A 12,500-nucleotide genomic window follows, 5' to 3' on the forward strand; every position below is an offset into this window, starting at 1 on the left:
TGTGAGGCGAAATACGCCCGCCGACGCCGGCGTGGGTGGAGGCACGCCCAAGTATTCCTGGGTCGCTTTGTTACGTCCCCACCCAGCCGACAGCCGACGAGCTGAATCCCCCAGTTCGACCTTCGAGGTTCCACCCGTTTGGCTCTTAACGGTTTCACGTACTCTTGAACTCTCTCTTCAAAGTTCTTTTCAACTTTCCCTCACGGTACTTGTCCTCTATCGGTCTCGTGGTCATATTTAGCCTTAGATGGAGTTTACCACCTGCTTTGGGCTGCATTATTAAGCAACCCGACTCTACAGAGAGGCCCTTTCCGACCGCCCCATCTATGCCCTCGCGGGCGCCGCCACACGGGCCTGTCACCCTCCATGGGTAGTGGCCGCTTTCAAGCTTGACTTAGGCGGTATGGGACGGCGTGCCGGACCCTCCGAAACGCAACACCCCTCGTGCCGGTTAAGACACGAGGTTATGCGCTGGGCTCTTCCCCGTTCAGTCGCCCTTACTAAGGGAATCCCTGTTGGTTTCTTTTCCTCCGCTTATTAATATGCTTAAATTTGGCGGGTAGGTCTCTCCCGACACGAGGTCGACGGTGGGTTTTTTTTTTCGTGCGCTGGTGGTTTAAAATTTTATTTGATCATCGATCATCGCTCGAGGGGCGGTCTCGGCGCAAAAAACACACACACACAGTCACACACATTTTGATTTGATCAATCAAGGACGCCACCCGTCGGCGAGCACTCTGGCTACGCCTTTTGCTGAGGGGCAAAGCACAGCACGGGAGCAGCACCTCCTCCGTCATGACGACAGGCGGTCGCTCCCTCGCACCACACCAGCAACAAACACAGCGGCTGCTGCTGATGATGCCACGGCTGTTACTGTCCCCCAGCCAACGCACTGAAAATCCGAATTTGGCCGTCTGACGGCTTGCGCCAGACACGCCGTCACTTCGGTTTCAGCAAGCGTTGCTTATAGGCCCCACAACTGTGGCAGCGGCTACCACTAGGGTGCACACATGCCAACGAAATTGTAACAATAATAATAACAACAGTAGTAGTATAGCACTACTTCTGTGCGCACACGCCTCTCTCTCATACATGCACCTGTGTACTGGTGTAATTTACTCGTTCATGAGCGTTATTGGCACCATTTCTTCTCTCTCTCGAATTCTGCTAGGCCAAAGTAAATGAAATCCGGTTGAGTCGGTCCGTAGAGAGTGTGTGTGATAGGCGGGAGGTTCCTCAAGCGTTCAATTTCCCTGGCACACTACTACCTCTGGACGGCGACGCATGGCATGTCGCTTCCGACCCGGTCCTCTAGCCATACCCTTGTGTTGTGCCGTCCAGTCCACGGAGGGGTGGAAACTGGCGGCTTTGCTTGCTGCACGTCTGTGGGACAATCGGATCCGCAGCAGACGTCGAGTGTTTTCTCACTCAAAGGGCGGCAGGCCTCTGTTGCAGAAATAGGACGAAAAGCGTCTTTCTTTCACAGCATGATGAGGTGTGCTAGGGGCTCGTTTGTCAAATATTAGGGGGACTCCCGGTTTGCCTCCTGCCTTCTCATTCGGGGGGCAGTGGCGGGCGTCGTTCCCCAGAGCAGGCCAAAGCGCATCGTTGAGCCTGCCAAAGAGCAGAATATGGAGGCCGCAACAGCTACTCGCCCGATGGATGTTATTCCGACCCTCGCGCAGGAGTGGCGACAGTACACATATCAGGACTGCCGCCGCAATGTGCGTTCGACTTGTCGATGTATCTGGTATTCTTGCGATTCACATACCGACACGCAGTTAGCTGCGGTCTTCATCGACCCACGAGCCAAGTGATCCACCGTTAAGAGTTGTATATGTTTTTATTAAGGCCTGTCGGCCGTCTATCACTCCATCATAGGAGGACGTAATGTATGGGGGGTTTGATAGGGCTGGTAAGAGCCCGACTTTGGTTAGAAGACACATAAAATGCTTTTTTTTCTCTCTCCCCTTTTTCCTCCTCTGCCGCACACGTACATTTACGTTTACAGTAGAGTGAAGGCGGGGAGGGAGGGGCCCACTGGGAAGCGTGTCAAGGAAAAACCCAGCACTAGACGCCGCCAGAGTAGCAGGCGCCGGCCCTGTCAACGAGAGGAGCAGTAGCGTCTTCGCCTGCTGCTTTCTCTCTATGGTGTGGGTGCCGGAAGCCACTGAGCGACCGGGGACAAGGAAGAAAGATGTCGGTGACGGGTGTCGCGAGCCCCAACAGATGACTCTAAAGCAGTATACGGCGCTAGGACTGTGACCTGCGCCGGTCGGACTGACTGACATGTCATGTCAGTCCGACATCACAGACCTGTTATTGTCTCACAGTGGGTGTTGATCTCCCCGCCGTTTATCCGCTTTCTCCTTTCCCACGGCAATTGGGTGCGGCTCCCAAGGCTACCCTTGCCTTCTTCGCATTGAAGAATACTCGAACGACGACGACGAGCCGATGGTTGCAGCTCTCGCGTCACAAACTGTAATGATCCTTCCGCAGGTTCACCTACGGAAACCTTGTTACGACTTTTACTTCCTCTAAATGATCAAGTTTGGACATCTTTCCGTCAGCTCGAGGCGAGAACCCCTTGCGCCGAGACGCGAGGGGTAGAACATCCAAGAGCGCCAGTCCGAAGGCCTCACTAAATCATTCAATCGGTAGTAGCGACGGGCGGTGTGTACAAAGGGCAGGGACGTAATCAGCGCAAGCTGATGACTTGCACTTACTGGGAATTCCTCGTTCATGGGAAACAATTGCAAGCCCCAATCCCTATCATGAAGGGGATTGAACGGGTTACCCGCTCCTCTCGGAGGGGGAGAACACGTTGATCTCTTCAGTGTAGCGCGCGTGCGGCCCAGAACATCTAAGGGCATCACAGACCTGTTATTGCTCAATCTCGTGCGGCTAGAATTGCCGCTAATCCCTCTAAGAAGAAGTTGCGAACTGGACACCAATTGCTGGAGATCCGTCGACTAGTTAATAGGCCAGAGTCTCGTTCGTTATCGGAATTAACCAGACAAATCGCTCCACCAACTAAGAACGGCCATGCACCACCACCCACCGAATCGAGAAAGAGCTCTCAATCTGTCAATCCTTCCGGTGTCTGGGCCTGGTGAGGTTCCCCGTGTTGAGTCAAATTAAGCCGCAGGCTCCACTCCTGGTGGTGCCCTTCCGTCAATTCCTTTAAGTTTCAGCTTTGCAACCATACTTCCCCCGGAACCCAAAGACTTTGGTTTCCCGGAAGCTGCCCGCCGGGTCATGGGAATAACGCCGGCGGATCGCTAGTTGGCATCGTTTATGGTTAGAACTAGGGCGGTATCTGATCGCCTTCGAACCTCTAACTTTCGTTCTTGATTAATGAAAACATCCTTGGCAAATGCTTTCGCAGTAGTTCGTCTTGCGACGGTCCAAGAATTTCACCTCTAGCGTCGCAGTACGAATGCCCCCGCCTGTTCCTATTAGTCATTACCTCAGGTTCCGAAAACCAACAAAATAGAACCGAGGTCCTATTCCATTATTCCATGCATAGACATTCAGGCCATTAAAGTAGCCTGCTCTGAGCACTCTAATTTTTTCAAAGTAAACGTGCCGGCCACTCGGGACACTCGATGAAGAGCACCCCGTGCGAGCCGGCGGGGCTAGTTAGCTGTTCGGAGCGTGACAGTAAGCACCAGGCGGTGTACCGTCAGTCCGGAACTGAGATCCAACTACGAGCTTTTTAACCGCAACAACTTTAATATACGCTATTGGAGCTGGAATTACCGCGGCTGCTGGCACCAGACTTGCCCTCCAATAGATCCTCGTTAAAGGATTTAAAGTGTACTCATTCCGATTGCGAGGCCTCGGATGAGTCTCGCATCGTTATTTTTCGTCACTACCTCCCCGTGCCGGGAGTGGGTAATTTGCGTGCCTGCTGCCTTCCTTAGATGTGGTAGCCGTTTCTCAGGCTCCCTCTCCGGAATCGAACCCTGATTCCCCGTTACCCGTTATAGCCATTGTAGGCGCATAACCTACAATCGAAAGCTGATAAGGCAGACACTTGAAGGATGCGGCGCCGGTGCGGAGACCGTGCGCTCAGCAAAAAGTTATTCAGATTCACCACGGGTGGGTTAACGGACCGAGGCCCGACCAGTTTTGAACTAATAAAAGCGCTCTTCCCTTGCGGTCAGAGACGTGATGCATGTATTAGCTCTAGAATTACCACAGTTATCCAAGTAAGTGGGTTTACAGATCCAATGAAACATAGCTGATTTAATGAGCCATTCGCGGTTTCGCCTTAACTCGGCTTGTACTTACACATGCATGGCTTAATCTTTGAGACAAGCATATGACTACTGGCAGGATCAACCAGGTAGCTCAACAGTACTACTGATATATAGTACACAAGACACACACACACACACACACCCTCGCTCCCCTCGGTTTTGCGTTTTAATCCTGCTTTGCAAGTTAAATCTCACTATGGACTCTCTAGCAGCCCGACAGTATGGCGTTATGTCGATACGTTAGACGAACAGAGGCGGAGGAGAGCAGTTACTCCGCGTGGACGAACGATCATAACTACCCCGCCGAGATTACTCCTGCTCGTCATTGTCGTCATTCAACACGGCAAGCTGGAAAAACAGGAGGAGGAGCAGTAGTAAGTGAGTAGGTGGTGGTGGTGGTCTTTTTCGTTTTGGTAGGGACGCGAGTCTTATTTTCCTCGGCGTCACCCCTTTTATATGAAAGGAACCGTCGGAAATGCATCCGAGGTGCCGTGTGGTTTGTCGCCTCCTCGTTGGTGGAGAGAGGCGACGCCACAGTGTTTTTGTTCAGCCTTCCCATGACATGGAAGAAGGTTGGTGCTCTGTTCCCATGCACACAGACCGATCGATAGCTGACTCGATGTGCAGTCGTAGGCTGGAGAAGTGATCGCACGGAGATCGGAAGGAATCGTCGTGACACAATACAGAGGCGCTGCTTTGAAGGCCTCTCGAGCCTCACGACGTGCGCGATTACGGGCGCTCTCGCCTAATGCTACGTATGTCTAGCAGAATGCAAGTTCGCCTCGCGCACCGGACCCGAGATGCCGCAGCGTGTGCAGTGACAGTTCTCAGTTTGCATCGAGCATCGGGATCATGCTCTTGCGGGAAGGAGGATGATGGGGGGTTGTGTGGAGAGAGAGCTGCTGCCGAAACAAACTACTCACTCCAGGGAGGAATTGAAGGCAATTCTCGAGCCACACGACATGCGCGAGTTTCGCCGACCGTCTTCGCCCACTGTTACGTATGTCTAACACATGAACAAGATCGGTCGCACGCGCACACCGGACCCCGAGGTGCCTGGGCTCTGGAACCACACGACATGTGCGAGGAGGGCCGCCTTCGCCTGCAAGTTACGTATGTCTAACAAGACGCAATGGTCGGTCGCTCACACACCGGACTCCAAATACCTCAGCCTATGTGGCATTTGCCCCGCGACAGACAGGCAGGTTCCCCATTGGCGCCGGTGAACGAGAAGCAGTTCGCAACCGCACCGGAACCCAGAACCTGTGATCCAATCCCGCGACAGGCAAAACACCGTCTGGTTCCCCAATTACTCCGGTATACGTCTGCGGCAAACAGTTCGCTACCGCACCGGAACCGAGAACCAGCACCCTAACAGTGGGGGAAGAGAAAGGAGCCCACGCACCAAAACAATGGAATACATTTGCTCCTTCTCTCTGGCGACAACGAGACACAATGTCGCCAAGACGCCGGTAGTAGGTTCAGCCAGCCACCGAGTCTCCCCCTTTATATAGCTATATCTAACGTCCATGGAAGGCCATCTCGGACCACACGACATGCGCGAGTTTCGCCGACCGTCTTCGCCCACTGTTACGTATGTCTAACACATGAACAAGATCGGTCGCACGCGCACACCGGACCCGAGATGCCTGGCTCTGGAACCACACGACATGTGCAAGGAGGGCCGCCTTCGCCTAATGTTACGTATGTCTAACAGAACGCAATGGTCGGTCACTCACACACCGGACTCCAAATACCTCAGCCTATGTGGCATTTGCCCCGCGACAGACAGGCAGGTTCCCCATTGGCGCCGGTGAACGAGAAGCAGTTCGCAACCGCACCGGAACCCAGAACCTGTGATCCAATCCCGCGACAGGCAAAACACCGTCTGGTTCCCCAATTACTCCGGTATACGTCTGCGGCAAACAGTTCGCTACCGCACCGGAACCGAGAACCAGCGCCCTAACAGTGGGGGAAGAGAAAGGAGCCCACGTACCAAAACAATGGAATACATTTGCTCCTTCTCTCTGGCGACAACGAGACACAATGTCGCCAAGACGCCGGTAGTTGTCAGCCAGCCACCGAGTCTCCCCCCTTTATATAGCTATATCTAATGTGCATGGAAGGCCATCTCGGACCACACGACATGCGCGAGTTTCGCCGACCGTCTTCGCCCACTGTTACGTATGTCTAACACATGAACAAGATCGGTCGCACGCGCACACCGGACCCGAGATGCCTGGCTCTGGAACCACACGACATGTGCAAGGAGGGCCGCCTTCGCCTAATGTTACGTATGTCTAACAGAACGCAATGGTCGGTCACTCACACACCGGACTCCAAATACCTCGGCATATGTACCCCGCGACAGGTAAAAGGCTGGTTCCCCATTTACTCCGGTAAACGTCTGCGGCAAACAGTTCGCTACCGCACCGGAACCGAGAACCAGCACCGTGGAATGGGGGAAGGGAAAGTAGCCAACGCACCAAAACAATGGAAAACATTTGCTCCTTCCCTCTGGCAACAACGAGACTTAGAATGTCGCCAAGACGCAGGTAGTTGTCAGTAGTCTCCCTCGCATGGTCCCCTAAGACAGCAGGTTACCCACGAGAAAGGTGCCACAGACACCAGGTCTCCCCTATATATATCGAATGGGTCAAGGTGATGTCGTCACTTCGTGCAAATTGAGCTCAAATGGTCGCCCAGCTCTCGCTGTGCTGTGGTCTAAGCACGAAAACCCCTGATGTACCATGTCCCAGTTCTGGAAAAAGGTACACTCCGGCGCTCGATTTCGGCCAGAATGCCGAACTTGCCTCCCAATTCCTTTCAGGTCTGAGAGCCTTGAAGGACAATAGGGTTACCGGACCAGGCACTTGCAAGGGAGTCAGGGTTACGTTTCGCCGTTTCGGTACCCTCCATCCGATTTGGACGAGATTGAAAACGGAAGCACTTGGGCCGAAGGCCGACGCGGGACTCTAGTCGCCGGGCCCGGCTCTAGCCCCTGGACCCGGGTTAAGTTGTGCCGTTTCCGTACCCCTCGTCCGATTTGGACGAGATTGAAAACAGAAGCACTTGGGTCGGAGGCCGACGCGGGACTCTAGTCCCCGGGCCCGGCTCTAGCTACTGGACCCGGCTGGCAAAACGTAACTTCGGCGCCCTCCGTCCGATTTCCGCGAGACTGAAAACGCAAACGCCCAACCGGAAGCACACCGCTGGGCTTTAGTCCCTGGGTCCGGCTCTAGCTCTGGGGCCCGGCTAGCCGCTGTTAACTTCGGCGCCCGCCGTCTGATTTCGACGAGACTGAAAACGCCAGCTCTGCCGGCAAAGACGGCTACTCAACAATAGCCGATGGGCTCGGCTCTAGCTCCGGGACCCGGCTCGCCGCTGGTATCTTCGGCGCCTGCCGTCCGATTTCCGCGGGGCCGACCACCCCAGCACCCGCATCCAAAGTAGGTTACCCGGCAGTAGCCGACAAATCCGGCTCTAGCTCCTGGACCCGGCTGGCCACTGGTAAATTCGGCACCCGCCGTACGATTTCCGCGGGACTGAACACACCTTCTTCCTGCATCGGAGGAAGGTACTCGGCAATAGCCGTTGGGCCCGGCTCTAGCCACTGGACCCTGGTCTCCGGTGGTAACTTCTTCGGCGCCACCGGCCCAATTCGACCAGACCCGAGCTGACGACAGGGAGAAAGGCACACTCGCTCAGGTAACTTTGTTCGAGAACATATCCCGGCTCCCGACGACACCGGCAACGCTCGCATGCTACACGAGAAACACTGCTGGCGCGACCGCCACACACCGGGCAGGAGCAGGCCGTCACGCCAGGCCAGGCATTCTCTGTGCCGGAGCATTGCCGGAGACTGGACGAGGTCCAGCGGGTAAACGGCGGGAGTAAGCCGCTCGCCTAACAGTCCAGGTTTGCACCTCCCTCCCCCCCATCTCCGGTTTCCTCCCTGCCCTAAGCCGCCTAACAGGACTCTCTCGACGCCACACCGAGCCACAGTGGGTCGTCTCGCCATTCTCTCTTGGTGCCACACCATGGACGGATCCTAGCCCGCCTTTTGAGTTCGAATCTCCGTTTTCGGCGACCCACCTTAACACCCCCCCTCTCCTCACCCATCCAGAGCCCAACCCCACCCCCTACCCCCCCAAGTCCTCGCCTCTGCTTTTCCTTCCTGCCCTCAGCCACCTGAAAGATCTACTCGACGGTTTCACCGAGCCACAGTGAGGTCGTCTCTGAATTTCCTCACTGTCCCCAGCCGCCTCACAGCACTCTCTCGACGACGCACCGAGCCCTCGGTGGGTCGTCTCTCCGTTTCCTCCCTGTCCTCAGCCGCCTCACAGGACTCTCTCGACGCCTCACCCTGCCACAGTGGGTCGTCTCTCCGTTCTGTCTCTGTGTCGGATCAGGGACGGATCCTAGCCCGCCGTTTGAGGTCGAATCTCCGTTTTCGGCGACCCACCTTAACACCCCCCCTCCCCTCACCCATCCAGAGCCCAACCCCACCCCCTACCCCCCCATGTCCTCGTCTCTGCTTTTCCTTCCTGCCCTCAGCCACCTGAAAGATCTACTCGACGGTTTCACCGAGCCACAGTGAGGTCGTCTCTCAATTTCCTCCCTGTCCCCAGCCGCCTCACAGCACTCTCTCGACGACGCACCCAGCCCTCAGTGGGTCGTCTCTCCGTTTCCTCCCTGTCCTCAGCCGCCTCACAGCACTCTCTCGACGACGCACCGAGCCCTCGGTGGGTCGTCTCTCCGTTTCCTCCCTGTCCTCAGCCGCCTCACAGGACTCTCTCGACGCCTCACCCTGCCACAGTGGGTCGTCTCTCCGTTCTGTCTCTGTGTCGGATCAGGGACGGATCCTAGCCCGCCTTTTGAGTTCGAATCTCCGTTTTCGGCGACCCACCTTAACACCCCCCCTCCCCTCACCCATCCAGAGCCCAACCCCACCCCCTACCCCCCCAAGTCCTCGTCTCTGCTTTTCCTTCCTGCCCTCAGCCACCTGAAAGATCTACTCGACGGTTTCACCGAGCCACAGTGAGGTCGTCTCTCAATTTCCTCCCTGTCCCCAGCCGCCTCACAGCACTCTCTCGACGACGCACCCAGCCCTCAGTGGGTCGTCTCTCCGTTTCCTCCCTGTCCTCAGCCGCCTCACAGCACTCTCTCGACGACGCACCGAGCCCTCGGTGGGTCGTCTCTCCGTTTCCTCCCTGTCCTCAGCCGCCTCACAGGACTCTCTCGACGCCTCACCCTGCCACAGTGGGTCGTCTCTCCGTTCTGTCTCTGTGTCGGATCAGGGACGGATCCTAGCCCGCCTTTTGAGTTCGAATCTCCGTTTTCGGCGACCCACCTTAACACCCCCCCTCCCCTCACCCATCCAGAGCCCAACCACACCCCCTACCCCCCCAAGTCCTCGTCTCTGCTTTTCCTTCCTGCCCTCAGCCACCTGAAAGATCTACTCGACGGTTTCACCGAGCCACAGTGAGGTCGTCTCTCAATTTCCTCCCTGTCCCCAGCCGCCTCACAGCACTCTCTCGACGACGCACCCAGCCCTCAGTGGGTCGTCTCTCCGTTTCCTCCCTGTCCTCAGCCGCCTCACAGCACTCTCTCGACGACGCACCGAGCCCTCGGTGGGTCGTCTCTCCGTTTCCTCCCTGTCCTCAGCCGCCCCACAGGACTCTCTCGACGCCACACCCTGCCACAGTGGGTCGTCTCTCCGTTCCGTCTCTGTGTCGGATCAGGGACGGATCCTAGCCCGCCGTTTGAGGTCGAATCTCCGTTTTCGGCGACCCACCTTAACACCCCCCCTCCCCTCACCCATCCAGAGCCCAACCCCACCCCCTAACCCCCCATGTCCTCGTCTCTGCTTTTCCTTCCTGCCCTCAGCCACCTGAAAGATCTACTCGACGGTTTCACCGAGCCACAGTGAGGTCGTCTCTCAATTTCCTCCCTGTCCCCAGACGCCTCACAGCACTCTCTCGACGACGCACCCAGCCCTCAGTGGGTCGTCTCTCCGTTTCCTCCCTGTCCTCAGCCGCCTCACAGCACTCTCTCGACGACGCACCGAGCCCTCGGTGGGTCGTCTCTCCGTTTCCTCCCTGTCCTCAGCCGCCTCACAGGACTCTCTCGACGCCTCACCCTGCCACAGTGGGTCGTCTCTCCGTTCTGTCTCTGTGTCGGATCAGGGACGGATCCTAGCCCGCCTTTTGAGTTCGAATCTCCGTTTTCGGCGACCCACCTTAACACCCCACCCTCCCCTCACCCATCCAGAGCCCAACCCCACCCCCTACCCCCCCAAGTCCTCGTCTCTGCTTTTCCTTCCTGCCCTCAGCCACCTGAAAGATCTACTCGACGGTTTCACCGAGCCACAGTGAGGTCGTCTCTCAATTTCCTCCCTGTCCCCAGCCGCCTCACAGCACTCTCTCGACGACGCACCCAGCCCTCAGTGGGTCGTCTCTCCGTTTCCTCCCTGTCCTCAGCCGCCTCACAGCACTCTCTCGACGACGCACCGAGCCCTCGGTGGGTCGTCTCTCCGTTTCCTCCCTGTCCTCAGCCGCCTCACAGGACTCTCTCGACGCCTCACCCTGCCACAGTGGGTCGTCTCTCCGTTCTGTCTCTGTGTCGGATCAGGGACGGATCCTAGCCCGCCTTTTGAGTTCGAATCTCCGTTTTCGGCGACCCACCTTAACACCCCCCCTCCCCTCACCCATCCAGAGCCCAACCCCACCCCCTACCCCCCCAAGTCCTCGTCTCTGCTTTTCCTTCCTGCCCTCAGCCACCTGAAAGATCTACTCGACGGTTTCACCGAGCCACAGTGAGGTCGTCTCTCAATTTCCTCCCTGTCCCCAGCCGCCTCACAGCACTCTCTCGACGACGCACCCAGCCCTCAGTGGGTCGTCTCTCCGTTTCCTCCCTGTCCTCAGCCGCCTCACAGCACTCTCTCGACGACGCACCGAGCCCTCGGTGGGTCGTCTCTCCGTTTCCTCCCTGTCCTCAGCCGCCCCACAGGACTCTCTCGACGCCACACCCTGCCACAGTGGGTCGTCTCTCCGTTCCTGTCTCTGTGTCGGATCAGGGACGGATCCTAGCCCGCCGTTTGAGGTCGAATCTCCGTTTTCGGCGACCCACCTTAACACCCCCCCTCCCCTCACCCATCCAGAGCCCAACCCCACCCCCTAACCCCCCAATGTCCTCGTCTCTGCTTTTCCTTCCTGCCCTCAGCCACCTGAAAGATCTACTCGACGGTTTCACCGAGCCACAGTGAGGTCGTCTCTCAATTTCCTCCCTGTCCCCAGACGCCTCACAGCACTCTCTCGACGACGCACCCAGCCCTCAGTGGGTCGTCTCTCCGTTTCCTCCCTGTCCTCAGCCGCCTCACAGCACTCTCTCGACGACGCACCGAGCCCTCGGTGGGTCGTCTCTCCGTTTCCTCCCTGTCCTCAGCCGCCTCACAGGACTCTCTCGACGCCTCACCCTGCCACAGTGGGTCGTCTCTCCGTTCTGTCTCTGTGTCGGATCAGGGACGGATCCTAGCCCGCCTTTTGAGTTCGAATCTCCGTTTTCGGCGACCCACCTTAACACCCACCCTCCCCTCACCCATCCAGAGCCCAACCCCACCCCCTACCCCCCCAAGTCCTCGTCTCTGCTTTTCCTTCCTGCCCCCAGCCACCTGAAAGATCTACTCGACGGTTTCACCGAGCCACAGTGAGGTCGTCTCTCAATTTCCTCCCTGTCCCCAGCCGCCTCACAGCACTCTCTCGACGACGCACCCAGCCCTCAGTGGGTCGTCTCTCCGTTTCCTCCCTGTCCTCAGCCGCCTCACAGCACTCTCTCGACGACGCACCGAGCCCTCGGTGGGTCGTCTCTCCGTTTCCTCCCTGTCCTCAGCCGCCTCACAGGACTCTCTCGACGCCTCACCCTGCCACAGTGGGTCGTCTCTCCGTTCTGTCTCTGTGTCGGATCAGGGACGGATCCTAGCCCGCCTTTTGAGTTCGAATCTCCGTTTTCGGCGACCCACCTTAACACCCCCCCTCCCCTCACCCATCCAGAGCCCAACCCCACCCCCTACCCCCCCAAGTCCTCGTCTCTGCTTTTCCTTCCTGCCCTCAGCCACCTGAAAGATCTACTCGACGGTTTCACCGAGCCACAGTGAGGTCGTCTCTCAATTTCCTCCCTGTCCCCAGCCGCCTCGCAGCACTCTCTCGACGACGCACCCAGCCCTCAGTGGGTCGT

General features: G+C 57.3%; 2 non-coding genes and 1 pseudogene across 2 annotated transcripts; all 3 read right to left on the reverse strand.

Annotated features, from left to right (window-relative positions):
* The window catches only part of LOC138360468 (large subunit ribosomal RNA), a 3,084-nt pseudogene extending 2,500 nt beyond the window's left edge, over positions 1-584 (reverse strand).
* Positions 585-1,671: 1,087 nt separating this feature from the next.
* Positions 1,672-1,833, reverse strand: LOC138360452 (5.8S ribosomal RNA). Its single transcript, XR_011226398.1, has one exon. It is a non-coding gene; the product is annotated as a 5.8S ribosomal RNA (ribosomal RNA).
* Positions 1,834-2,482: 649 nt separating this feature from the next.
* Positions 2,483-4,354, reverse strand: LOC138360464 (small subunit ribosomal RNA). The gene has a single exon (XR_011226409.1). It is a non-coding gene; the product is annotated as a small subunit ribosomal RNA (ribosomal RNA).
* Positions 4,355-12,500: the final 8,146 nt, after the last annotated feature.

This window comes from Procambarus clarkii, unplaced genomic scaffold, assembly GCF_040958095.1.
Source record: "Procambarus clarkii isolate CNS0578487 unplaced genomic scaffold, FALCON_Pclarkii_2.0 HiC_scaffold_110, whole genome shotgun sequence".
Classification (NCBI taxonomy): Eukaryota; Metazoa; Arthropoda; class Malacostraca; order Decapoda; family Cambaridae; genus Procambarus; species Procambarus clarkii.